This window comes from Diorhabda carinulata, chromosome 4 (assembly GCF_026250575.1).
Source record: "Diorhabda carinulata isolate Delta chromosome 4, icDioCari1.1, whole genome shotgun sequence".
NCBI classification, from domain to species: Eukaryota; Metazoa; Arthropoda; class Insecta; order Coleoptera; family Chrysomelidae; genus Diorhabda; species Diorhabda carinulata.
Window position 1 is genome coordinate 23,474,944 of NC_079463.1, and position 27,962 is coordinate 23,502,905.

General features: G+C 33.1%; 2 protein-coding genes across 3 annotated transcripts in view; one reads left to right on the top strand and one right to left on the bottom strand.

Moving 5' to 3' along the window:
* Positions 1–26,139, bottom strand: part of LOC130892636 (protein jim lovell-like) — a 319,386-nt gene extending 293,247 nt beyond the window's left edge. Inside the window, exon 1 of the mRNA XM_057798145.1 lies at positions 25,606–26,139. The gene's annotated coding sequence lies outside the window, so the exon portion shown is untranslated. The remainder of the gene's footprint in view (positions 1–25,605) is intronic.
* LOC130892635 (protein argonaute-2-like) overlaps positions 1–27,962 on the top strand; it is a 310,219-nt gene that overhangs the window by 93,930 nt on the left and 188,327 nt on the right. The window lies entirely within an intron of this gene.

The following is a 27,962-nucleotide window of genomic DNA, read 5'->3' on the forward strand; positions in this document are numbered from 1 at the left end:
TTTCCATTGATCAAAGCGGTGGAAGTCTTCTTTGGTGAGGACCCTTAGGAACTCTGCCGTTATTTGCTTTACCGCTCCCTTCGACTCAAATCGTGTCCCTTCCAAAGCAGATCTTCTTCTAAGCTTTCGAGGAATTCTGAGCAGACCTGTTGACGCAAGAGCTTTTGGTCAGGAGACAAACTTTTTGGCACCAACTTCGCACAGACTTTTGAAATGTGTAATTCTTCGTGTAAAATTTTTCTAACCGTTTCTTTATCGGCGTTTATAGCCTCAGCAAACATCCAGATACTCATTCGACGATCTGCGAGCACAGTTTGGTTGATTGTGGTCACTGTTTCCGGAGCTGAAACAGTCACAAGGCGACTTAGACACTGATCATCTTCAGTGCTTTTTTGGCCCTCACTAAAACGCTTACACCCCTCAAAAACCATAGGCCTCTTGCAACAATTTATAGCACGGAGCTTTTTTTTTAATTTAACGAGAAATTTGAGACTGATACGTTGCTCCTGGTTTGCGGCACGAGATAAAAATACGTTTGTTTCAAACTGTACAAATACTATAACAGTGATGGAAACGTGTTTTTGAACGTGCATAGACAAGATATCTAGATACCAAACGCACTACTCGTTTTCCACCCCACCCGTCTAGACGCGCAGTCTCGTTATTTAATAGACATACCTCGTATGTACTCTTTTAGAAGCTTTCTAATAACTATGTATTCATCATCAAGTAAGTTGGAATTTCTGGAACCATAGGAGATATTCATACTGAATTCACTGTTTACACCACCACTACACCAGCACTCACGATCACACTGTCTGATGTTCGTTTTGATACAAAAGTTATCGTCTTCAGAGACTGAAGGTAAAAGTGTACCTCACTACTCAGGTTGTCATATGACCAAATCAATAATCAAGTGATCCAATCAAACAATGAGAGAGTCTCAATACAGCCACCGTATAGCGCCGACCTTTATCTTAAAGATGTAGTGTTTACACTCGTGAACTAAACAACATCCTTCAAGCTTTCAAATTTATCTCTCCTCCCGGTAAACATATAGCCGTATGTACTGACTCTCTTACAGTCAACTAAAACTATATTCAACGAACATACAATAGTTCAAAACATTCACGAGATCCACTAAAATCTCATTGATCTTGATATAACAGTCTCTCTCATTTGGCATCCATCGCCCACTGGAATCATTGAATCAATAATTTGAAGACTAACCCTAAAAATTTCATCTAAGAATCTTGGTGCGATATATGGAGCAAGTGTTCTACAGCATTACATAACATCCCCCCCTCTACTTTTCATTTGCCCCTGTACTTTTTGAGTAGGAGAGGAACTGTGATAATTAGAAGTCGTCCTATCTACCAAAGTTGTCACGTTCCTGAGTTTGATGAGCACATTCTCACTGCCTACAAAGAATACATCAGTTTGATCTGTAAACTAATCTCCAGGAGGCACACAAATGCCCAACAAAAATCCTGGAAATCCTTAAAGTCACCAAGCTGTTTTGGAAAATATAATTTAATTTATGTATCGTGATGGATTTTGTGAAAGTCCTTCATTTAACTTTTTCCAATGAAATAATTCACTATAGATTATATCCCACCCCGTTTTTCAACTTAAGTCAATTGTAAAAATGATAGGCGCATCCATTAGATCGCTTAGAAGAATAAATTGACAAATAGACGCGGATATCGACTTTATTTGTTGCTTCATACACATGGCAATAATTTATATACAAACATTGTATTATACAATAGCAAAGAATTATATAATATCTAACATCAATAATCTAAATACGCGAAAATCACCCACGCTCTCGAAAAAAAAATATACATTATTATTATGTATGTTTATCTATATTATTATTGGTACAACTACATATGTTGCGCCGTTGGACCACTCCTCATTTTGCTTATAGATGATATTGTTTCAACCCACTATAAACTAAATGATTCTATTGTTTTGTTCTGTTTCCATGTTATGTCTTTTTTATTTCTCAATACTTTTTGTTTCGCCACGGTTATGTTGTAACGTATGTTATGATTTGAGGTTTTATCTGATGCGTTGTTACCATTCATCACAACTCGCTTACCTATACGTTATTTTTTTCTAGCACATAAATCTAATGAGGATTGATATTTTACAATGTTATTTATAAAGATGCCAACGACAACAATGGCAAGTAAAGTGTATAGATGAAATTAGCTATAGGTTGATTCAGTTCGTTAAGATTCTTCTTAATTCATAATATTTTAGTTACAAAAGAATACGTGAAACGGTTAAAAAAGGTTGAAATTTCATTCATCTCCGCGCAAACTACCCACACCGTCAAGATATCGAAGTTTGTAGCTCATTTTTTCTTAAATTTTTTGCCGATTCGTACTATGATTAGTCGGGAAAATAATTTCGTAGTTTGTTATAATTAAGTCGTGAAGGCGAACATGCAGAATGTTTTCGTGCTCATTCAACGCACCATCAATTACCATTGGATTTGCAAGAGAGGAAATCCCACCTCAGTCGATAGCGATACTGTAAATTGGAGCTTTTTAGTACTGTGGTCTCTTAATCTAACCTCTTTCTATCTTCTATCAATCTATTAGCGATATTTGGTACTGTTCCGTAGAGTCTGCAGCATTATATAGCGGTGATTCCTAACCTATTACGGAAAAGGAGTCTTTTTATGAAGCTTCTCGTTTCTCACCAGCGAGTCACATAACAGTGGTTTCTCAACTTACATACGTATATTATCTGCCTTTTCAATTAGGTAACTGACCTAGCATTTTTAAAATTTCAATATTTCAATAAAAAAATTAATTTTTTCCTTAGTCCTTACATCTCAAATTTGTAGCAATACTCTATCAATCAAATTATTTGTAATTTTTTTAGAATTGACGAAATAGAGCTAGAAATTTTACTTAAATTATTAAGGTCTTTTTTTTCGTTCTTATGAATGTGAATCATTTCTCAAAATTCTCTTTTTAGTGTATTAGATTCTGTTCCAAGAATTTCTGAGTCTTTATAATTGAATTTATGTTTTTTTTTTGATATTTCATGTATTGATGACCTTTTAGTCTATTTCTAAATACTGAGAGGTCTGCCCTATGTAGACAGCGTCACAATTAGTACAAGGCACTTGATATATAATATCACTTCTTTTGTTTTTTAGTGTTTTAGATTTGAATTTAGTGGAATATTAGGATAACGTATTATCATAAAAAACTTCAATTCACAATACCAGCTTGGTCCTCAAGATATTTGAACTTAAATTCATGTCATCCTATGTCACAAAAAAGATCAGCGATAATAAGTTTGGCTTATAGATCTATCCAGCTATTAGATCCTGAATTTAGATGTTTAGCTATTCAAAAAGCAGAAACTGCATTGAAAGAAAATAATCATCCGGAAAAAATGATAAACAATATATTCAAGAAAAGGATAAAGATACTACAATCATTAAAAAACAGAACAGAAACGAAACATCAAAACATACAAAAAATTTTTCCTTACCATATGTACAAGGAACTTTCCTAACAACTATCAAATTATTTTAATAAATTAAGTCATAAAGGACATAATACGTTATCCAAATACTTCAATAAATTCAAATCTAAAACACTAAAAAACAAAACAAAAGATATTATATATCAAGTGCCTTGTATTAATTGTGACGCTGTCAACATAGGGCAGACATCTCAATATTTAGAAAATAGACTGAGAGGTCATCAATACATGAAATATCAAAAAAAACATAAATTCAATTATAAAGATTCAAAAATTCTTGCAACGGAATCTAATACACGAAAATTTTTAGAAATGGTTCACATTCATAAGAACGAAAAAGCTATAAATTATAAAAAAGACCTGAACTAAAAATAATTTGATTGATTAAGTAGTACTAAAATTTAAGATGTAAGGACGGAGGAAAAAATTAATTTTTTCTATTAAAACAATCTATTTATTAATATAAATAAGCAAATTGTTAGTGTCTATATCATACTTTGATAAAGACTTAAACAAAGTCGAAACGTCTGATTTTATCTTTCTTCCAAAAATTATTAAAAATACTCATTTTAAAACAGAAAAGACCTAACAAAAAACACTTAGAAACATAATTATATATAGCAAGCAAATAAAAATGTTTCGAAAAAAATAAAAAAAATTATATTCGATTCGCTCAACTCTTAATCTCTCTCTTAATGCCACCTAACGAAATAATCATCCGTACGATACGTGAAGGCATAATGTGGAATGTTAACAATTTTCCGGCGATACTATCGATATACTTAAATATATGTACGCGATTCTCCGGTGATCTCGAATTCAAAAGCATTGAAGAGTAACTTTCTTATCGACAGAAGATCAGTACACCTAAGCAATGACAAAGACTTTTATAGATCTTGTACCTTGAATATGGTGCACGATATATACTACACTATAAGGAACCTATTAAATAATATTAGTTGAAAGTTACGTGAAGCAAAAAGCAGAAATAAGAAGTTCTTTTTGAATTATCACTCGGATTTAGTTAGTAGCGAATTGAAAATATTGATAAAACGAAGACAACTGAACCGAGAAACGCTTTGCATTGTACAAAATACTCTTTAAATACGATATGAAATTATAAAATAGAGCAATAACAATATTTTGGACCTTTTCTGATAATCGTCTCCGCCACTGAACCATTTGTACTAAGAGCTAAGCTTGGAATACTTGTCTCGCATATATATGTCACGTTATCGCCTATAACTAAGTAATGATCTTGTTGAACACATGTTTTTGCGTTCTTCATCACGACAGATCAAATTATGTTATTGGATTAATAATACTCAGACCGCTGAGTAGTTCTTCGTTCTCTTGTCCGAGCGATCTATTGTAAGTAGATTAAGTTTGCCACGTCGAACGATGTTTTGATCTTTATCGGAATTAAACGTAGAATCATATTTGAGATTACGAACGTCTAACGTATTTTTTTTTCTTTTATTTTATGTATATGGAGCGTGGTAATTGGTTATTCGTTATTAGTAGTTTTAATGTTCAATGATGAGTACTTACTGATATATAGAGATATCTTATATTGATAATAAAACACAAACGCTACTATGTTTAACATGCCTCATAAACAAATGTTTCATAAACAGTTAGTTTACTCATGTGGTCAGTACAAATCTTCTCCATTTACGATACATTCAAATACATTGGTTATTGAAATATTATTGAAATAACATTCCATTCTGGAATTCTCGGAAAAGGAATAAATTGAATTGGAAAACTTCTGAAGTTTTTAGGGACAATCATCATTTCACAAATAACCTGAATGAAGAAATTGTAAATCCGCCTGGTGTGTTTCGGTGTGGTGGATTGAGTAGCCCACTGGACACAACTGCCGGTCCCAAGCCCGGGTAAAGGAGGAGGGTCAAGTCGATAGGCCAGCCCCCTATCACTTGGAAAAAACTTCTTTTGGCTAAAAATCCGAAAACTAGGCCTCGGAATATGGATGATCAAAATGGAAAACGACAATGGCAACGAAAACGGACTATGATTTGTGGAACATGGAATATACAGGGAATTAGAACGAAGGTAGATGACATTTTACAAGAAATTAAAAAACATAAACTGGACTTTATTGCTCTCTCTGAAACAAAGAAAAAAGGACAAGGTACACAAACACTCGGGGAATATATCCACATATACAGCGGCGTTAACAAAGAAGAACATGCAAAAAGGGGTATATCGCTCCTTATACATGAGAAGTATAAGAAGAACGTCTCCAGCTGGGAAGCAATAAGCGATAGAACAATAAAAGTTAATGTCAATTTAAAAGGCTGCAAAATAACAATAATTGCTACTTATGGACCTAATGAAGACGCACGGGTAGATGAAAAAGAAAAGTATTATGAAACGCTAAATGAGCTAATATCTCAGACAGGTAACGATCGAGAAATCATAATACTGGGAGACCTAAATGCTAGAACTGGCAAAGAAACGAAGCATGAGATAATAGGGCCCTACGGTGAAAATACCAGGAATGATAATGGCTCCAGGTTGATAGATGTCTGTCAACATAACTTACTAAGAATAATGAATGGGTATTTTAAACATAAGGAAATACACACATATACATGGACGCAAATAACTAGAAATCTAAGATCAATAATCGACTATCTTATAATGAAACAAAAAACGAAGATAAAAGTGCACAATGTCAGAGTATATCGATCCGCAGAATGTGGAAGTGACCATCATCTGATAAAAGCTAAGTTAATAATGCCAATAATCAAAGACAACAAACAAAAGAATCAACTGCAAAACAGTAAAGATTTAACAGATATAGATATACCAAACTATAATATAGAAAGCCTTATGAACGAGAGCACAAAATTATTATACCAACAAAGACTGGACCAAAACCTCCCACAGGAGTACGAACAAGAACCAACAGACAATCTTACCAAAGTAGTAATTGACAGCATACACAAAGCAGCCAAAGAAGCCTTAGGATATAAAGAAATGAGAAAGAGAACACGAAATTATTGGTGGACTGAACAACTGCAAAATTTAAAAGAACAAAAACAACGATTGTATCATACCTGGCTAAGCACTAAAAAAGCAGAACATAGGGAACAATATAGTGAAGCTGTATCAAAATTTAAAACCGCTGCGATAGAGGCCAAAAACCTCAGCTGGGAAAATAAATGCAAGGAATTGGATACCTATTTAGGAGGACGCCAATCCAGGGAATCGTGGAGATTTATAGATAATGTTAGATCTGGCAGAAAAGAAAATATCCCAATAGGCACCATATCACCAAATAAATGGCAAGACTATTACCGCTCATTACTCAGAGAACAGAGATCTGAATATAGTAACATGCCGGCTGAAGACATACGGATTACAGGTGAACCAATAAAAATCAACGTAGAAAAAACAAAGAAAGCTATAACACTACTTAAAAATGGGCGCGCTCCTGGTCCAGAGGGAATACCTGCAGAATTAATAAAAGCAGGAACAAATAGGCTGTTTAATATCCTAACAGAAATTATCAATAGACATCTAAATGGAGAACCAATACCGCAAACGTGGAAAGAAGGATGGATCACGTCCATATACAAGAAAGGAAATAAGGAAGACTGCAATAATTATAGGGGCATTACAGTGACTAGTACGCTCAGTAGGTTATACGGAAAAATAATAAAGGAGATCATTTGTGAAGAATATCACCCATACGAATCCGAGGAACAAAACGGCTTCAGAGCAGGTCGATCGACGATAGATAGTATTTTCTGTCTATCACAAATAATCGAAAAGAGAACCGTAAGATCACAAGAAGTGCACCTACTATTGGTAGACTTGAAGAAAGCGTATGACACAGTACCTGTCTCAAAATTATGGGAGGTTCTGGAAAGAACGAGCATAAATACCACTCTAATAAAGGCTATAAAAGAACTATACAGAGACACAACAGCAAAAATAAAAATAGGTAACAAGGTGACAGACGGCTTCAAAACAACCAAAGGCTTGCGACAAGGGTGTTGTTTATCCCCAACTCTGTTCAACATATACATAGATGAAGCCCTAAGAGTTTGGAAGAAAAAATGTAAAGGAATGGGACTAACTATTGGGGAGAGCACCTTGTATACACTGCACTATGCCGATGACCAGGTAGTGGTAGCACAGGAAAAAGAAGATCTGGAGTACATGTCTAGAAAACTTATAGAAGAATACCAAAAATGGGGTCTACAGGTTAGCACGGAGAAGACACAATACATATGTATAGGATCAGAAGATTCACCTGGGGATTTAGATCTAGAGGGAAAAATAATTAAAAACTGTAAGGAATGCATATACCTAGGTGTAAAACTAACAACAACAGGACGAAACGAGGAAACAATTAGGGACAGAATAACCAAAGGAAGAAAAGTAATAAGAGCCCTGAACTCAGTGCTGTGGCAAAAGAATATTAGACCAGAAACAAAAAAGAGAATATACAACGCCATTTTACAACCAATAATTACATATAGCTCCGAGGTTTGGCAACTTACAGAAAAGCAAAAAAATAACTTAAATGCAGTGGAAATGGATTTCTGGAGGAGAGCAGCAAGAATATCTAGAACGGAACATATAAGAAACGAGGAAATAAGAAGACAATTGAAAGTAGAAAGAACTTTAGTAGAAGATATAGAAAAGAAACAGTTGATTTGGTACGGACACGTTAAGAGAATGGGAAGAGAACGACTACCAAGAATAATATTAGAATGGACCCCCACAGAAAAAAGAAAGAGGGGAAGACCACCTAGAACATGGCTACAAGGAATCACTAGAGCAATGTCCGAAAGGAACCTAGCAGTCGACGACTGGCAAGATAGACAGGCCTGGAGATTAGGAACCCAAAGGCGTATAACGCTATAAAAGGGGATATATATATATATAAGAAATTGTAAATAGGAAGGAAACGATATAATACACTAATGAACAAAAAAATCGACTTAAGTCACACGCTCACAGTCAAAAAATCTATAGTTTCCATTATTTTTCTAATTTTAGCATTCCAAAGCCTTAGCTTTATAATAAGTCATCCATGTTGTTGATGAGCTATTTTCTTGGCGAAGGAAAAATCTCAGAAAAGAATCTTAAACATTGAAAAAGGGTACAGAAACCGTACAGAAAATACAAGCTCAAATTTGTCAGATTAATGATTTATTTGAAATCAACCAATGAATATTTATAGTTTCTTTCCCTGGCACTGATAACAGCTTCCACAATCTCTTTTGCATTGATCAAATAAGTTTCCTCATTCGATCTTGTTCGATACTATTCTATTCTTCACTGAGAGCCATTTTGAAGTCAAATTTCGTAACTGTTGCAGGATCATCCTAAAAATACTCGATAGAATTCAAGGTCGGGCTACGTGCTGGCAAATCCATAGCGGCAATTACGACATCCTGTAAAAACTTCCGGCACCTGCGGTATGTGCACGGGCATTGTCCTGCATTAGGATGTAATTGTTGATGTTGAAATTGGAGAAGGGAACGATGTGATCCCTTAGAATTTCTTCTATGTATCGGTTCGGCATTATCCCTTTACTCCACCGCCAGTTTCAATAAAAACCAACGCAGTTTCTACTTCCATTGAAATACCCGCCCAGACCATCAACTAACCTCTCCGAAATCAGCGTTTTTTATGCAAAAATGCGCGAATCTTTCTCCAAGTCTTCTGTAGACCTTCCATCTTCTATCGCTAGCATGCAAGCACATTCTGTTTTCGTATGAGAAGAGAACGGAGCCCTATTGTTCAATCCAATTAAAGTGTTCTCTGGCAAATCATAGACTTGAAGGGCTAAGGTTGATTTAGAGCCAGGAGCCTTTTTTGGGCTAGGCCCTCAGCTGTCTTGAGTCTTCTTTTGTTTGTCCAACCAGTACTCGCGTTTTTCTGAGGTCTTATTGGACTTGAACACCCGTGGTTGGTAATGACGGTAAACTCTAGTAACAGCAGACTGACCCATCAATAGAGTGACCGCTTGAGTTGCTTCATCGCTTGTTATATCCATTTTCAAGCAGAATCTTGTTTGTTGTCAATGGAGGTTAGTATTGTTTTGATACAGATAGTAGTGGGTCATGTTTACAATTTCGTGTTCAGTTTTTTTGCCAGTGACTTGCGGTTGTGGGGTGTCGCCTGATTCGATTTTTTTGCTGTTGAGTTTACATGGAACATGGATCAATATGTTTATTATTTCGACAAAAATTAATGGGAATTTTATCCTGACATTTTCAATTATAAAGTGTTCAAGGGAGTTGAATTATCATACGCTAGTTCTAGAATTTAAGTTCATTATGAACTTTATTTGGAATGAGAATTCTAAAGTCAAAATAGAATGTCTGTAACTGAAGACACAAATTCATCATTACAATATTTTACAGCACCACGTATTTAGAAAAAGCAATTTACTCGAATAATGAATGACTATAGATAACCGACTTTCTCATATTTCATATTCGGGTTTATCTGTTGAAATAATCTCTACATTCACATTCATTAACACATAAAATAACTGAAACAACCAAAGCTTCCGAAATACTGCGTTATAATTATTAATTGACTAATTATCATTACAATAAAGAGTGATGTTCTTCATACAAACCATCAACAGAGACGTGCAAAGAATATTTTATAAAACAAGTAGCTTTTTTCGAATTTAGGTTGAAGTGGCTTTTCGAACTCCATAAAATTAATAAAACAAAAGTTATAACCAAGACACTTGTGAAGATTATTGGAATCCGTAGACCTTTGTGAATGTTTGGAAGGGTCCTATAAGTTGAAATTTGGTATTGTTGATATCTATATCAGAAAGACTAAGATAACTTCATGCTAAGGATACAATTGGAGGCAAATCCATGTCAAACAATTTGGAGAATTTCAGACTCCCTTAACTAACTTTAATGGACCATCCAAGAACATCAGCAGCAGATTGAGAAAATAAGCACAGCACTGGTTTGGATCCATCAAAATCTTTTTGAAAAGAGCAAAACCATTCATCATACACAACTTTTCATTCTGACGAATCGATATTACTTTTGGTTACCATTGGTTATAAATATGTTTGTGAAAAGAATACGGTTGTTGGAAAAAGGTATACTCTCCACAATGTACTTGATCCGGTGATGTTCTAATTCATGTATTCCAACCTTGAAGTGATAATCTGGAAGGTATATCGAATAAGTGTTCCCTGCCATTATTTACTAATCTTCATCAAAGATAAGTCGTCAATATTTTCTTTCATTACTATCTCTTTACAAAACTAGACTAAAAAGTTCTGTTGGCTGATAGAATCTAAGAACTAAATGAATTGTTTTGATAAACTAAAATTTTTCTATGCGTGTAGCTCGTTGTTCTTGGTCTTATTACTATTTCAAGAATCAGTCATAGCTAGGTACAAATTGCTGCATTTTATTATCTTATGTACTTGCTCAAACTCTATGAATTTATTAACTTCGTGAATCCAATTACATAAGGAGATACAAAATAATATTACAATAAAATGAACCAAAAAATTGATAAAACCAAAATATGAAGTTCAAAATTTTGGAAAAAGAAATTGATACAACCTAAAAAATAAAAGTTAAGAAGAGCAAGAAAATCATTTCTATAAAAGATAAGCACAACCAGACGAAGACAGATGCTGGAAGAAGCGATAAATCGAGAAGATATTACTGATAAACAATTGAGGAAATTGAGGAAAATTGAGGAAATCATTTGAAGGAAATAACAACCAATTATCGGTAATATATAAAATAGAAAAGAAACAGTTAAATTTGTACAAATATATGGAAATAAGCCAGCAAAGCAATGGTAAGGAAAATAATGGAGCTAGGAAAAAACAATTAAAAAGCAATTGAGGAAATCAAGAAAACAATTGAAGAAGAAATGAAAAATGAAGAGTTAAGTATAGAGGACATGAATGAACTAGCCAATGATAGAAAAATTTGAAGAAAACGGGTGGTATATGACACTAAGTCCAAATCAGATGCCTGATAATGCATAAAGATATGACAAAACGCAGATAAAATACACTAGATAACAAAATTATTGTCATTAATGTTTAAAAACTATTGATCATTGAATTTCCATATAATGTTAGAAGTATAAATCGTTTTCATTGAAAAAATACATAATAGAATGAGTTACAAGCATCAGTACATTGAAAAAAACAATAAATAACTGACGTAAAGTTGTTTTAGTCATAGTTTTAATAAAATGTTTTCTTAGCGTTGATTACAATTAAAATAATTGTATCTAGAAAATCTGATTTGTGCCAATTCAATGTTTACAATAAAATTCTCACGCTTTCTTTTCTAGCAGTACGCCGCTGCATTCTATGATGTGTGAACCATTAAGAACATCCAATTCATATGTAAATTAGAATCAGATTAAATAGAAGTAACGAAACGTAATTTGTAACGAACCAATTGACCAATTAAACAATTAACTTAACGCCTTTCCTCGTTGAAAAAATTAGATACAACTTAATGATTTTCACATAAATTAGTAAAGACATATAACATAGGCGTGACGCAAAAGGTGTATTATAAAAAATTGTTTTCCCTATAATGCGATATACCAAAATAGTCAAACCACGCTAGTGCATTGTACTTAGAATTTCTCTTTCTATTCAAAAATTAATTGATTTTTTTGTACAGAAAAAATATTATGCACTGCTTGGAAATGCATTAGAATGTTGAATTTTGACAATTAATTATTGAAAGTTTCACAGTTCTCGTTAATAGTTTTTTAGCTTGCAAAATAATTTATTTACTATAATTTCTTCTAATTTGAAACATTTCTTTACAAACTTAACAGCTTCTATTCCTTTACAAGGTCGATATTAGTCCAACTTTGGAATATTGCTCGCACATTTGAAGCTTGGCTTTCAAAAATACCCTGAGGATGCTCAACTCAATACAACAGACAACATTAAACTTGTAGGAGAACCAGAATCAACCTTGGACAGCTTAGAATAAAGATCGCTGACCTGACCGATACTATCATACTGTCCAATATAATCCCAACTAGAGCAGTATCTACAAGACCTGCTCGACAGGCTGACGTGAACACCGGACGCCCAGAACGTCAATTTATCGGGACTCCTTCCTTTGGAAACATAGAGAAGTTCAATATCAATATCAACAAGCATCTCCATACGATAAACACCGCTCGAACTACTCGAGTGTAATAGGGTGTTTGTTGTGTTGAATGAAATGATAATACAATTTGAAATACAAGCTGAAACGCTTGATTCCTTACTAGTAAACTTTGTCATTGAAACTCCAAATCAGAGTCCCAAACTAATTTCGGTATTGGACTCCTTCTCCAAAATTGTACCTAATTGATATAGATGTAATGATATCTAGTTAGCCTAGACCAGTTCCATGCATGATCAAAATATTGTGTTACCATAGCAACGAACAATAACTAAAACCACCGTCGAGTACCTGTATTTAAAAGGGTTAAGAGAGGTAAGCAGATTTACGAAGATATGCGTAATACCCTTGGTGATCAATGTCCTTCGTATGCGACTGTGAAAAATTGGACTGCAAGCTTCAAAAGAGGTAAATTTTCCATTGAAGATGATGACCGATTGGAAAGGAAAATATTGATACAGTTCATGACATGATTTTGGGCTAAAACGGATATCCGAAGCACTGAAAATTTCATACGAACACTTTTATCATATAGTTCACGTCAATCAAAGGTGTTTTGTTTTTGCAGGACAACGCCCCTGTACACAAATCTCATGTTGGCATGCAAAAAATTCGGGAATTAGGGTTTGAATTACTAGAGCACCACCCTTATTCATCAGATTTGGTTCCGTCCGACTATCACCTCTTTTCTCAATTGCCAAAAAGTTTGTTTGGTTCTACAGTAGGCTAAGAATTTTTCAATATATCCTCGTACCTCAAACTCCCATAGAACAAACTACTCCCCCAAAATCCTAGTGCGTGAACAAAATTCATTGTATATAATTCGTGTGCAAAGGCCTTTTTTCGACTCTCGTGTGACAATATTCACATTCTTCGAAAAAAGTCTACTTTACCCACTTGTGACATAGATAACTATGAAATCGCTTTTTTCGGTTCTGATGCATTATCAAAATACTTATATTGAAAAATGATTGAAAATAATTGAAAAATGTTATATAAATTCGATACAATATAAAATTTATTTTGTTCTATGAAGATCATTTCTATTATTGTTAATTTTTGATCATTTTTATTTTGGTATTTTTGAAATCAAATTCGTGTTTATGTAAAGTGATTGATGCGTTTTCAGTATATTTGTTATCATTTATTGTATTACCTATATATCGCATAGTCATTCCTTTATAATTTTTGAACAATATTGATTTTCTTACAAATGCTTACAAAAAGTTTCATTATTAATTGAATAAATTGTAAAATCATACCGTTATTTTTCAAATGTTAATAATAGTAATAGTACCTGAAGTACAAGTTGCGAAATATGCTCAAAAGTATTTCAGAACGAGTATTATACAATACTTTATCTACGACCACATTTAAAAATACTTTTATGAAAAATACGTTTTTAACATGACGTTGACAATTTCTATTGATATTGTCTTGACTTTTCCGAGAAATAAGCAATAAGAACATTTTCCATGTAACTTTTGATTTTTTTATTGTTAAAACCAATCCACAAAATCGTCAGATAACTTCCTGTATATTTTTCTTGACTTCTCTGGAAGCAGGTTTTGAGTTACATTGTACGAAATTTCAGAGTGCAATCAGATTTTTCTTCAAGCTTAACAATCAGTGTTTTGGCAATCAAAATTAGGAAAATATTTTTCAAAATGATGATGATGTTTTATAGTTCTCAATGACAGTACAAAATTATCAAAAATACAGAACTTTTGTACAAATAAAAAAGATTGTTATCATGATAATCCTATTTAAAAAGCACTGTTCTTTTTAGTACGTTTGGACGTATGCATAATATATAATATCACGTATTTATATGAGTTTTTAAATGTTTATTTTCAATGGTAAAGACAACGATAATGGTTTTGATTACTCATTACGTACAAAAAACAATATCACACATTCGTAAATATTTAATTTTGTATAATCCTTGTCTTTGAACAAAAAAATAGTAACCAAACACAAGCATATAAATACAAATCTAGTCAAAGAAAGAACTACCAAATCAAAAGCGTTTCCTTGCAGTATAATTGTATCTTCACAAGCAACAGCGTACATCTTTAAACGAGGATAAATTGAAAAATTCTTTGCCTACTATAGAACCAAACAGATGGAATGGAATGGAAAGAGATGATAGTCGGACGGAGCCAAATCTAGCGAATAAGCGGGGTGAATCAAACTCTAGATCACGAATTTTTTGCATGGCAACATGAGATTTGTGTGCAGGGGCGTTGTCCTGCAAAAACAAAACACTTTTGAATAGCTTTCCAGTTCTTTTCTCTTTAATTTTTTCTCGAAGAGTGGTCAATAATGTCGAATAGTTATCTCCACTTATTGTTCTACCCTTATCCAAAAAATCAATCATGATTACTCCATGGCAATCCCAAAAAACTGAAGTAATAACTTTTCCAGTAGATTTTTGGATACGAAACTTCTGAAGAACCTGAGTGTCGCCATTCCACCGATTGTTGCTTTGTTTCTGGATCCTAGAAATGTACGCAAGTCTCATCCATAGTTATTCGGTTTACTACATCGTTTTTAAATCGAGCACAGATCGAACGCTTGCACCCTTTTGGTCAACGTTCAAACATTTGGGGATCCATTTCACAGTAATTTTTCTCATGTACAAATTGACGTGAACTATATGAGGAACGCGTTCTTATGAAATATTCAGTGCTTCAAATATCCGTTTTAGCCCAATTCGACGGTCTGATAAAATCATGTCATGTACTGCATTGATATTTTCGGAGACTGACATAGAAATTGGTTTTCCCGATCGGTCATCATGTTCAATGGAAAATTTACCTCTTTTGAGGCTTGCAGTCCAATTTTTCACGGTCGCATACGAAGGACATTGATCACCAAGGGTATTAAGCATATCTTCGTCAATCTGCTTACTTCGATTTTCACCATTTCGGTGGATATCTTTTTTCTTTCAATTTATTGCGTAACTCTGGTTTACTTTTGTGACATTAAACTTTACACTGACACTTCTAATAATTTATTGTTAGTTGCTATGGTAACGCAATATTTTGTTTTTACATGGAACTGGTCTAGGCTAACTAGATATCAATACATCCTCGTACTAAATTTCAATATTACCAATAACTTTGTTCGCGTATCAGAGAGTATATTTCTGATTTCTTCATCTATGTTTCCAGTTCTTACGCTGGTGGATATCTACGTTTGTAGACGGTATCGTTGGTAATTATTTCATGGAAATATATCGTTTAAACTCAATAACGCAGTAGAGATAAAACAATCAAGTACTTTAACGCATAACAGTTAACAACATTTCTACAGGTTCTACTCGTTACTTAATTGATTCTCAAAATGATATAAACACATATGTTTATTGTTACAACGTATCACACTATTCTATAGTTAATTGGTATTGCAGCTCGTTTCTATTGTTCACCATAATAGGTACTTAGGATTACATATTTATTGTTTTGATAAATCTCCCATCAGTGACAGCTCGTGTTGAAAATGTTCAGACGTTATAAAATGTTGTACAAGGTCAAATTTCCATCCATTTTATCTGTGTCCCTGCTAAAATAATGGATTGATAAAACTGTTATCATAGAAAAATATGACGTCTTTACTATACCAGTTTTCCAAATTTCTTATCTTTAAAGAGAATTCGCAGTTTGAATTTTCAAAAATGTCATGAACAACTCAAACATTAAGAAATATTCGTTAAAAGATTGTTTCTAAACTTCGATGTCTTCATTAGAATATGTTTCTTATCAACTGAGTCAATCCTACGTCTTTGTCGAATGTGAAAACAAGCTAATTATCTTATATTTCAATTCAATTTTTTAAAAGAAGGTTGGATCCAATTTTTTTTACTGTTTTAGCTCCTATTCATTGAATATATATTTTTTTCCTCGAATCATTTTTCTCGGGTCTGAAAACGGTTATTAAACAAAGGGAGCGAGTGTTGGACAATATGATGCGTGCGGAGGTGATTAGGTTTTGAGTTGATTGAATATTTCTATCGACTTGAGACACGGTACATTGTACTGCTAAATGACAATTATTTTCTTATGTCTGTAAAGCGGCTTATTAGGGAGTTGCTTATTCAATCAGTCAATAATTCTTAGTTATAGTTACTTTTAATTGTTATTGCTTTACTGGTCTTTGTGGTTTTTGCAGGATCCAGTCTACTTTTCTGAGTACTGTATTAAATCAGGCGAATCAGAGTTTCATTAATTGTCAGACCTGTATGAGAAAAAACCCTTTTTATTTTGAGTGATCCGTTCTCACTCATCAATGTGTTTCATTTTGTTTTTCCAATGTCAGGAACGGCAGTATCCAATGCTGATATACGAGTGAAATGGTGTTCAAAATCTCATTCGATATATTCGTAATGTCTACCACTTATCTCAATCCCAACTTGCCATGTTTTCCTACTATTTGAAGAATTTTTTCATGTGTAACCGCTTCATATGTATGTCTTGGTTGTTTAATATCATCGTTGTTTATACGATTACGATTTAACGTATAAAATGTCCGTAATATTTGATTTTTCTAAAGAAGGAATACCATAATACTTCCAATTTCAAGCTTTTGCTTAAATATTCATTTTGTCTGATTATAAGAAGGTTAAAATCTTTCTTTTCTGTAGTTTAGAATATATGTATTTGACAGCTAACGTTTGAAATACGGTTAGAAAAAATCTAAAAATGCTAATGATCCTTGTATTGCAGTCTTACAATAAAAACTTATCAAATGATTTTCACAGTTGTAATTTAATAGAATGAATAATTCGTTTCAAAGAAAACCCATATAGGATTTTACGATGAGCTCAGTATAGTCCCAGACAAGTATGTACAACTCTGGCCCTAGTTAGGAAGCCGTTATTGGCCCAGACTTAATGGGACCCTGGGATGATTTGGTTAGTTTGAAAGCCTGAACCAGGCCTGGTTACTTGTAAAAATAGTTTTTTTTTCATATTGTTAATAAAAGTATAGTTTATGTTTCTAAATGTTCTTGATTTCAGGACTCTTCTGTTTTTTTTATAATTTTTAAAAGATAGATAAAAATTATAGTTTTATGACAAATTTCTATGAATTCTAATTCTACTAATTAATGTACATAAAAATATTAGTTGAATAATTGAATAATTAAACATATAAAGAAGTGATACTATTTTTTATGATTCTAACTTTATTGTCTTTTATGCATAAAAGAATTTTAGTCATAAGAAATTATCAATTTTTATGTTAAGATATCTATTATGTATGAGATATTAGAACAAAACTTTATATAGTTATTCAGAGATCTGCCAAGCCTGGCTGACTATATGATGGCCGAGGTCGGGTTACCCAGAGTTCAGCCACTCTTGGGTGAATATGGGATGACCGGGGCTCAGTTACCCAGACTTCAACTAGGCTTGTGCCATTATCGGTTTGCCAAGACCGGGTTACCCAGCGTTGGCCCAAGCTAAGCCCCGCCGTTCAAATTACAAATCACTGGATACGATGATACTGGAACCAATTACATGTAGACGAATTCAGAAGATATTTCTATGATATAATATATTCGAAATCAAATGGTTCGTAATCATCAATATTATAACAAACATAAAATTAATCATCGAAATTACTCCTTCAAGTTTCCTTCAAAGTAAATAAATCGCTCTATTATTTAATATAGAAACGAGGAATTCATGTATATCTATAATTCAGTAAACCTTGTAATTCCTTTCAAATTTGTTATGCAGGAGAAGGTAAAAGCGGTGCCCGAAATTAATTTAATCCAGTGAACGTAGTGTAATCGTTTCAACTCGCACATTTTCATGTATGAAATGAGTGTGTGTATATCTATATGGCGGAAGCCAAAAGTCAAACCGAGCCAAGCGCTTCGTATGTTTTACAGGTTACACTCTCTGCGGATTAATTTAATGATTGAATGACACAAAGCGTCGTTTTGTGGTCTGGCTGTGACACGCCTTTCGGAATCTCTACAACCACCTGTTGATATGTTATATGAAGCTGGATGGATGTACTCGGTTATACTTTAAATTGTGTCATCAGGATAGTTAGAACGCTTGTCTATTATAGTTTATTGAGTACTGAAACTTAATAACAGAATTCAACAATGAATCTGATTAAATATTGAAAAATGAATGACTTAAATAAAAGTCTCACTTCTTACTCATACAATTAGTGTTTAGTTGTATGGCAATTTATATATATAATCGTTTCGATTTTAGATCTCCCAAGCACCCAATTATAAATAGATACTTGTAGAAAAAAAGGGTCGTGAATAAGTTACCTGCCACCGCGCGTTAATTTGAATACATCCTAAGCGCAACAGCCTAATCTTGCCTAAAAACCTTTGCAAATTATTGTGTCAAATATTTATAACGTTCTAGATGTTATGAGCTATTCGTTGTCGCTATCAAAACAATTGTAAGCCATTAACAGTAACCTCAAATAGTATTAATACTTTGCAACTAATAATAAATGAAGTTGACGTACCTTCAACTCTATGAAGAATCAAAGATTTTGCTCGAAGAAAATGGTAGTATATTACAAATGCCACGTATCGTGGGAGGACAGTCGGATAGGCACGTATTACAAAATAAATTCATTCGTATCATTTCAATAAGATACAATTCAACAAATTATTGAGAGGTTTACGAAGTAACGTGAAGTAGTACATTGTGGAGTACCTTCAAATTTTGCGGCTCGTTCTGGAATTTAATAGACAATTCGTATGTTTTCGTAGTGCAGCCCGAAAACAGTACATCTTTCATCAAAGCAGAACTTGAAGTGTGGAAAGCAGTTACGACTATCACCTCTCCAATTCCAAAATCTAATTTGAAATGCGTATCAAAAACGATCAAAAACTGTACCCAAATATTTATACATTGTTACAAATATTGGCTACCATACCTTTTCCAACCGCTACCCCAGAAGAACTCTTTAAAGCCTGAGGAGACTTAGAAACTACTTGGCTCTCATGAATATTCAATATGGGATAGAAATCGATGAGAATGAATTAGTGGATATTTTTAAATGGAAAAACAGAAGATTAGTTCTGTTTTTCTTTGTTTCATTTCTTGAACCCCATACTAAAACCTGTCTACATCCGTAGATCTAACAAGTTAAAGAGATATATCGTTTGAACCCAAGTATCTACAGAAAAACATGTATACATGTACTCATGTGCCGGGAGGCTAATAAAGATTATAGCTAGACCCTGTTTCGAAAATTCTATGTCGATAATTTTAGAAAGGCCAAGGGAAAATGGACAGTTTAAAGCCTGACATTGTTCCGATTATTTATCGCTAAATGCTTTCCCTTAACTCTTAAGGCATACTGCACTCCATAGTGTCCAGGTACCCAGCAGATCCTTAAACGATGTCACGGATGATTTTGTTTTTTGTTTTCAAGCTTTTATTTTTGAAACTGTATGCTATCTCTATAGATTGTGGTATTTCTGTTTAATTCACCACTTCCCTTAAACAGAGTGACAGCCTTCTTTATCCTCTCGAAATATATTACATCCAGTTCTGAGTACGACTCCTGGGTTTCCAGTTCTTTGAAATACCTACTGGTGCTATTCCATTGTTTGTTACACAGCCTTCTCTGAAGATTGAATTTTGTTTTTCCTTCATTATGAACTTTTCATTCGAATCTTCCCGAATGTGAGCTATTTCTAAAAATTCAATTTTTCGTATATAAGATTCCGTTCCAAGAATTTTTTATTCTTCATGATTAAATATATGTTTTTCTGATATTTCGTGGTTCGTTAATGCGATTCTATTTTTTTATCGTATTAATGACCTCTTAGTCTATTTTCTAAATATTGAGATGTCTGTCCTACCTGTATGTAGAGAGCGTCACAATCATTACAAGACACTTGATATACAATATTACTTCTTTTGGTTTTTGGTGCTTTAGATTTTAATATTTGGATTATGTATTATGGCCTTCATGACTCTTACTAATATCATTTATTGAAGTCATTCGAAAGTTGTTGGGAAAGTCCTTGTACATATGGTAAAGACAAATGTTTTATGTTTTAAGTTTTTGTTTCTTTATTGATTATAGTATATGTTCATCCTTCTTCTGAATAAGTTGCTTATCATTTTTCCTAATAATTATTTCTTTTTAAATACAGTTTTTACTTTTTGATTAGTTTTTGTTTAATTCACCACTTCCCCTAAACAGAGTGGCAGCCCTCTTTATCACAGGAATTTCCTCTCGAAATATATTACATCCAGTTCTGAGTACGACTCCTGGGTTTTCAGTTCATTCTTTCTATTCTATTGTTTGTAACCCAGTCATCTCTGAAAATGGAATTTTTTTTCCTTTGTGATGAACTTTTCATTCGAATCTTCCCATGTAGGAGTTTTCATTCTCATACTATTCTTCTCCTATAAGATACTTCTGTGTCCTAGACTATTTTTCCTGTTTTTATCATCACTCCATAAACTTAATCATCAATGGAGTATTTCAAAGACTTTTGAATCAATGTCTTCGATTTCTTATTTCTCAGATCATTTATATAATATGTTCATGTTCCTTAATCGTCTTGATTTAAGGTCTCTTCTATTTTAAAATTAGTTATTTTTAGTATTTTCTGAAAGACAGATAAAAATTTGACTTACAGTCTTTATCAAAATATGATTTGATACTGACAATTTACGTATTGATATTAATCAATAGATCACCTGCATCATGATTATCAAAATGGAAATAGAAATGTGTTTTAACATGAAAAATTAATTTTTTCTTAATTTTCACATCTCAAAAATATGTATTTTTACTATAATAAGTATTTTGTTGTTCTAAGTGTAAGTTCTGTATCTATTATAAGAAAGGGAACTTTCCAAACAACTTTCGAATGATTTCAATAAATATGATATTAGTAAAAGTCATAAAGGACATAATATATTATCCAAATATTTCAACTAATTAAAATCTAAAGCTTCAAAAAACAAAAGAAGTAATAAGATATGTCAAATGCCTTGTACAGATTGCTATATAGGGCAGACATCTCAGTATTTGGAAAATAGACTAGAAGGTGATCAGCTCAAGAATTATAGAAAAAAACTAATTTTAAAACAGAAGAGACCTAGAATCAAGAAGATCTAGAAATAGAAACAAATATAAAAAGTCTAAGAAATGAGAAATCAAAAAATTGATTCCAAAGAAGTCTTTCAAATGCTTTATTGATGATTAAGTTTATGGAGCGATGGAAAAAGAGGGAAAATAATCTAGGACCTAGAAGTATCCTATAAGAAATGAGTAAAATAGAAAAAAAATAATATAGGAAATTAGAATATGGACTACATGATCACTGAAACGAATTTCAAGAATAGAATAAATGAACGAATAATCCTACAAGAGAAAATTCCTACAAGGGAAGTTCATCATGAAGGAAAAAGAAAACTCAATCTTCAGAGATGGCTGGGTAACAAACAATGGAATAGAAACCAGTAGGTATTTCAAGGACCTGAATATCCAGGAGTCGTGTTCAGAACTGGATGTAATAAATTTCAAGAGAAAATTCCTGTAATAAAGAAGGATGCCACTGAGTTTTAGGGAAGTGGTGAATCAAAAATAAATACAACAATCTATAGAGGTAGCATATTTAAGATTATTTAGCGATAAATAATCGAACAATGTCAGGCTTTAAACTGCCCATATTAGATATATTCAATATTAGTATATTTAACAGAAAACGGAATTTGTATTTCATAAATATTATCACTATTTAAGAATATTTATTTATTTTAAGAATAATTTTTTCCCAACTGACGCGTTTGGTTAGTTTCAATTTTAAAATTATTATAGATATCTTTAAGTGTAAAACTATCGTTCGAAGGTATCATTTTAGTTTTAATTATTTGTAAAATTATCAATAATAATTGTTTAAAAATATTCGCTACTTTACCAAAATGGACGTTTTTGGTCGAAAGAGTTAGAGAATATTCGATAGTTTGCAATGAAGTTTCATGGCATTCATTTTTGATACTTTAGATCCATTTAGGATACAAAATTGCTATAAAAATTAATAATAATGGATGAAAAGATGGAAAAACGTTTTTATTTACTTGGAAAAACTTTTATTGAACAGAAGGCAATAAATCCTTAAAAATATAATGTAAATAATGGAAAATAAATAATCAGGTAAGTAATTTCGTTACATTTTACAAACGATTAATCGGAAACACATAATACATAAAAAATAAATTTACTATTGAATTTCAGTATTATCGGGTTCTGCCACAGAATCGCGGACCGATTTGGAACCCGGAAGCTGCTCATAAAAAGACCTGTATGCCCTGGGAACTAGCCCTTAATTGCATAGTTGCAATAAATTTTTTTTTTCACCTCTGATATACAAATCTGACCATCGTACGGCATAAAAGGTTCAGGAGAGCTATCATTGAGAGTAATTTTTTCCCTCGTTTTCGTTTTCGAATCAAAACATCGAAATCCATATCATCAAAATTACTTTTGACAAAAAATTTTATTCAGTTCAGATTTCCGGTATTGAATCCACACACAAGAATTAAAACTTTTTGTGTTTTTCTTTTTCTCAATGGTTTCTGGAACAAATTTGTCTTTATAAGGATCAAAATTGAAAAAAAAAAACATCATGCTGGAGCCTAGTTACATTGTAAGGTTTGGGTTTTGTACACGCCAATCTGATCAAGTGGTCCCAGTCGAGTGGACCGAGTCACACTCTATTTGCGATTGGCCTAACTCAAAATAAACATGATCAAAGTTTCTAAATGAGGGCGAAGTTTTTTCGAATTTGAATGGTTGTACTGTTGTTTGCTGTTCCAAAAAAATAATATGCACTACACACTCCAGTTGAGGAATTTGAGAGTTTAAAATGAAATAAGACATCAATTTGAGAAAAACATTCAAGGGGTTCAAGAAATGAAACAAAAAAACAAAAATAATCTTCTGTTTTTCCATTTAAAAATATCCACTAATTCGTTCACATCGATTTCTGTCCCATATTGAATATTCATAAGAGCCAAGTAGTTACTAAGTCTCTTCAGGCTTCAAAGAGCTCTTTCTGGTGTAGCAGTCGAAATATGTAGGATAGCCAATCTTTGTAACAATGTATAAATATTTGGGTACAGTTTTTGATCGTTTTTGATACGCATTTCAAATTAGATTTTGGAATTGGAGAGATGATAGTCGTAACTGCTTTCCACACTTCAAGTTCTGCTTTGATGAAAGATGTACTGTTTTCGGGCTGCACTACGAAAACATACGAATTGTCTGCTCAATTCCAAAACGAGCCGCAAAAGTTGAAGGTACCCTACAAGGTACCACTCTACTTCTCAATCAATTGTTGAATTGTATGTTGAAATTGATCATATTGAAATGATCTGAATGAATTTGACGCAGGAATTTTAGAACCATTCAACTGTCTCCCGACGATACATGGCTTTTGCAGTTACCACCATTTTCTTAGGGCAACATCTTTGCTTCTTCATACAGTTGAAGGTAGGTCAACTTCATTTCTCAATAATTGCAAAGCATTAATACTATCGTCGACGTGGCTAAATGCTATAATGAGGTTACTGGTTACTAGTTATTGGTTACTGCTAATACCTTACAGTTGTTTTTATAGCGACAATGAATAGCTTAGAAAATCTAGAACGAATTTGCGAAGGTATTCTGTCCTTGAAGGTAGATTAGGCTATTTCGCTTAGGTTGTATTCAAATTAACGCCCGCTGGCATGTACCTTGTGTACGATCCTTTTTGTGTACAAATATCTATTTATAATTGGGTGCTTTATTTGTTGTTTAAGTTAAATAATGAATGAGCGAGCGCCCGATCGTGATAATACAAATTATTAGTGTAATAATTAGTAGTAAGTTATACCACCCGCATTTCCTTATTAATATCATATGGAATACCTTAAGTTTTCGGCGGTGGTTGAACTTTCCAAAGCCTTCTATACTTTTTCTATCTCATGCGTGTGCTTTTGAGTGGTGTAAGCGTTTTCGTGAGGACCGAAAGAGCACTGAAGATGACCCGCGTTCAGGTCGCCCTACGACTGTTTCAACTCCGGAAACAGTGACCAAAATCAACCAAATTGTGCGTGTAGATCGTCGAATGAGCAGCCGGAAGATTGCCGAGGCTGTAAACGCGGAATTACACATGACAAAAATCTGTGCGAAGTTGGTGTCAAAAAATCTAACTCCTGACCAAAAGCTTTTGCGTCAACGGCTCTTCTCAGATTTCCTTCAAAAGTTAGAAAAAGATGCGCTTTGAAAAGAACCTGATTTGAGTCGATAGAAGCGGTAAAGCAAAAAACGGCGGAGCTCCTAAAAACCTTCACCAAAGAACTGCTTCGATCAATGGAAAAAACGTATGGAAAGGTGTGTGGCGAGGGGAGGGGAGTATATTTAAGAGGAGCATTCGAATGTAGAGTAATTTTTATAATAAAACCCTTTTTCGTTATTTAATAGCCAGATTCGTATTTCATGTTTGTGCTAACTCCAGTAAAATCACCTTGTACATTTTTCAGCCCAATTTCATCATTGAATAGATAATAAAAAGTTGCATAATGTTGTCAAAAAAACACTGGCAATTATAAAATGTATATGAAGTTTTTTTTTCTGATTTTTTAATCGTATTTTTAAATTATATGTGTATCAAAACATGTTTTTATTGCGTTTTTTTATTAATCATAACTGTTTACGTTTGTTTTCATATACACCCAACAATATTAAAATTAGATCTAAAAAACGAATTGGAGAATGACATACCTTGATACTAATCTATATTAAACAAAAATATGGAGCAATTAACTTCAATTTAGTATACCAAATCCTTTGTGATGATAATAACTAGATTATAAATAACGAATGGAATGAGAATTTCAACTTACCAATCAAAAAACGACGTAGCACCAAAAAACTGTAGATTCACAAAAACATAAAACGTTCTAAAACAACACAGTTCTATTAAAATCGGTAAAATCAAAACGTTAGAAATATTAATGCGCGCTCGAATCGCGGACGGATAGTTGTGTCAATTCTATTGATAAAAAAAACAAACAATAAGAGCCGCAGATGCGCGTATGCGAAGAACCTGAGCGATAGTAAGCTAAGTGGGCTTAGAAATCAAGGTGGCTGGACAAGTAAGACCGCCTTCGACGGTTCCATTGGTCGTTAATTTCCTACTTCCACACGCGGCACGTCACTTATACTCATATAATGAGCATACTTTAATATCGTCGTCAGGATTTGAACATCGAGATTTTGTCACCAAGTTTAATGAAGGAGGCGGAGTTAAGTTTTGTCTGTTTATTTCACGTATGTACGATTTAGCGAATAACCGCGGTACTTTACGATTAGTACTTATATAAAGAGGGTATTGAACCCGTTGTAGCATTTCTTAAAGTTTTTCATGACATGAATTATATTAACATAAAACATGATATATTTTGGTTAGGTTATTAATGGTAACAATAATTTACGTTGTGGCAACCAATATCCGTTCATTTGGAGAACAATAAAGTTGTTAGGTCCTATTCGTCAATCATAGAAGAAAGTATCAAAAATACCAGTCTTTGATTTTAATTTTGATCCTAATTTTGGTTCACTATATTAACCTGGATCTTGAGATATGATTGTATCCCACAGAGTTTTAAGTTTTAAGAGATTTTTTATCAATTTATATACATAAATACGGAGACAATTACAGTTGAATTAATTAATTCCTTCTATCATATATTAACTAAATATAATATAGTTGAAATATATCACAGTGGAATATCAAGTTCTTGAAGTATATTAAAAGATGATCCTCAAGTTATAAGTCAACAGTTATGATTTAAAAGAAAGTTACGTGATTGAAAATAGAACTGAGACAAGAAAAAATGGTAATGATCTCATGAAAAAAGAATTAGTAGATTGACAGTACCAGCAAGATGCTGCTTCCATGCTTCATATTGCTTCTTCTTCTTCTTATAGTGCCGAGTCCGTTATCGAACGTTGGCGATCACGTTCGCTATAATAATTTTGTTCACTGCAGCTCGTAAGAGGGAACTAGTTGTCTGACCGAAAATCTTTTTAATTCCTACATAAAACAAGATAAAGAGCGAGTATACCACTTGGAACATACAGAAGACATTATGGTTTGATTCCCAATAAAAACAAACCAAATAATGAACTTACAGAAGATATTTGGAAGTGAGATTCTGATCTTAACAGATAGGCATAGAAATATCAGGATACGGTGATATCGAAACTGAGGTAAGATACCAAGCGGCAAAGCAGCACGAACCTCAGCTTACCTGAACGATACAATCTTCGGAAACTTCGAGTGTTTTAAGAGTTGCTTCCATGAGTGTCCATGCTTCCACGCTATACAAAAGAGTAGAAAACACATAATACCCTGACGCGAAGCTGTGACTACACAAGATGTTTTTTGGTCTAATGAGTGCTGCTCTAGCTTTCTCATTGCGACATTTTCAACAAAAATGTCACCATCGTTTACTGAATTTTTGCTGATGATCATGTACATAGTCTTTTTGGTATTAATTTTTATTCCATACTCCTGAAATTTCTCAATCATTTGATCTAATAACTTTTTTAAACCTCTATTGAGTCAGCTACGAGTACAGTGTCATCGGCGTACCGGAAGTTGTTTACGGTCCCCCCATTTATATTTATACTTTTTTCGACATCTTCATTGAAAAGTATTGGTGACAGTATACAGCCCTGTCTGATTCCTCTTCTAATTTTGATATCTGGAATTAATTTATCTTTCGGTCGTAAATTTACTTTTTGATACCAGTAAAGATTCGCTATAAAATTAATATCTTAGCTATCAATTCCAGTTACCTGTAGGATATTTATTGGTTTATGAAGACGGACCTTGTCGAATGCCTTTTCAAGATCTATTAACCATAAATATACGTTACGGTTGACATCTCTACACCTCTGCACCAAGACCTGAACGCTAAACATAATGCATATAATTCATTAAAATACTCGAGGATTATTGAATAGGATCTAAGATATTATGATCAAACAATAATGAGAATAACAATACAGTGTGAAGAAACGTACGTAAGAAGATCTCCATATTTATCATACTCACACGATTCACTGCAATACAAAGATACATGTTTAGAAAAAAAAACTGATTCTTATTCTATTCTATTATCGATTATGCAATATTAATTAGTGTCCAAATGAAAATTTAAATCGATCATAAGTTGAAATCTCGAATAAACCG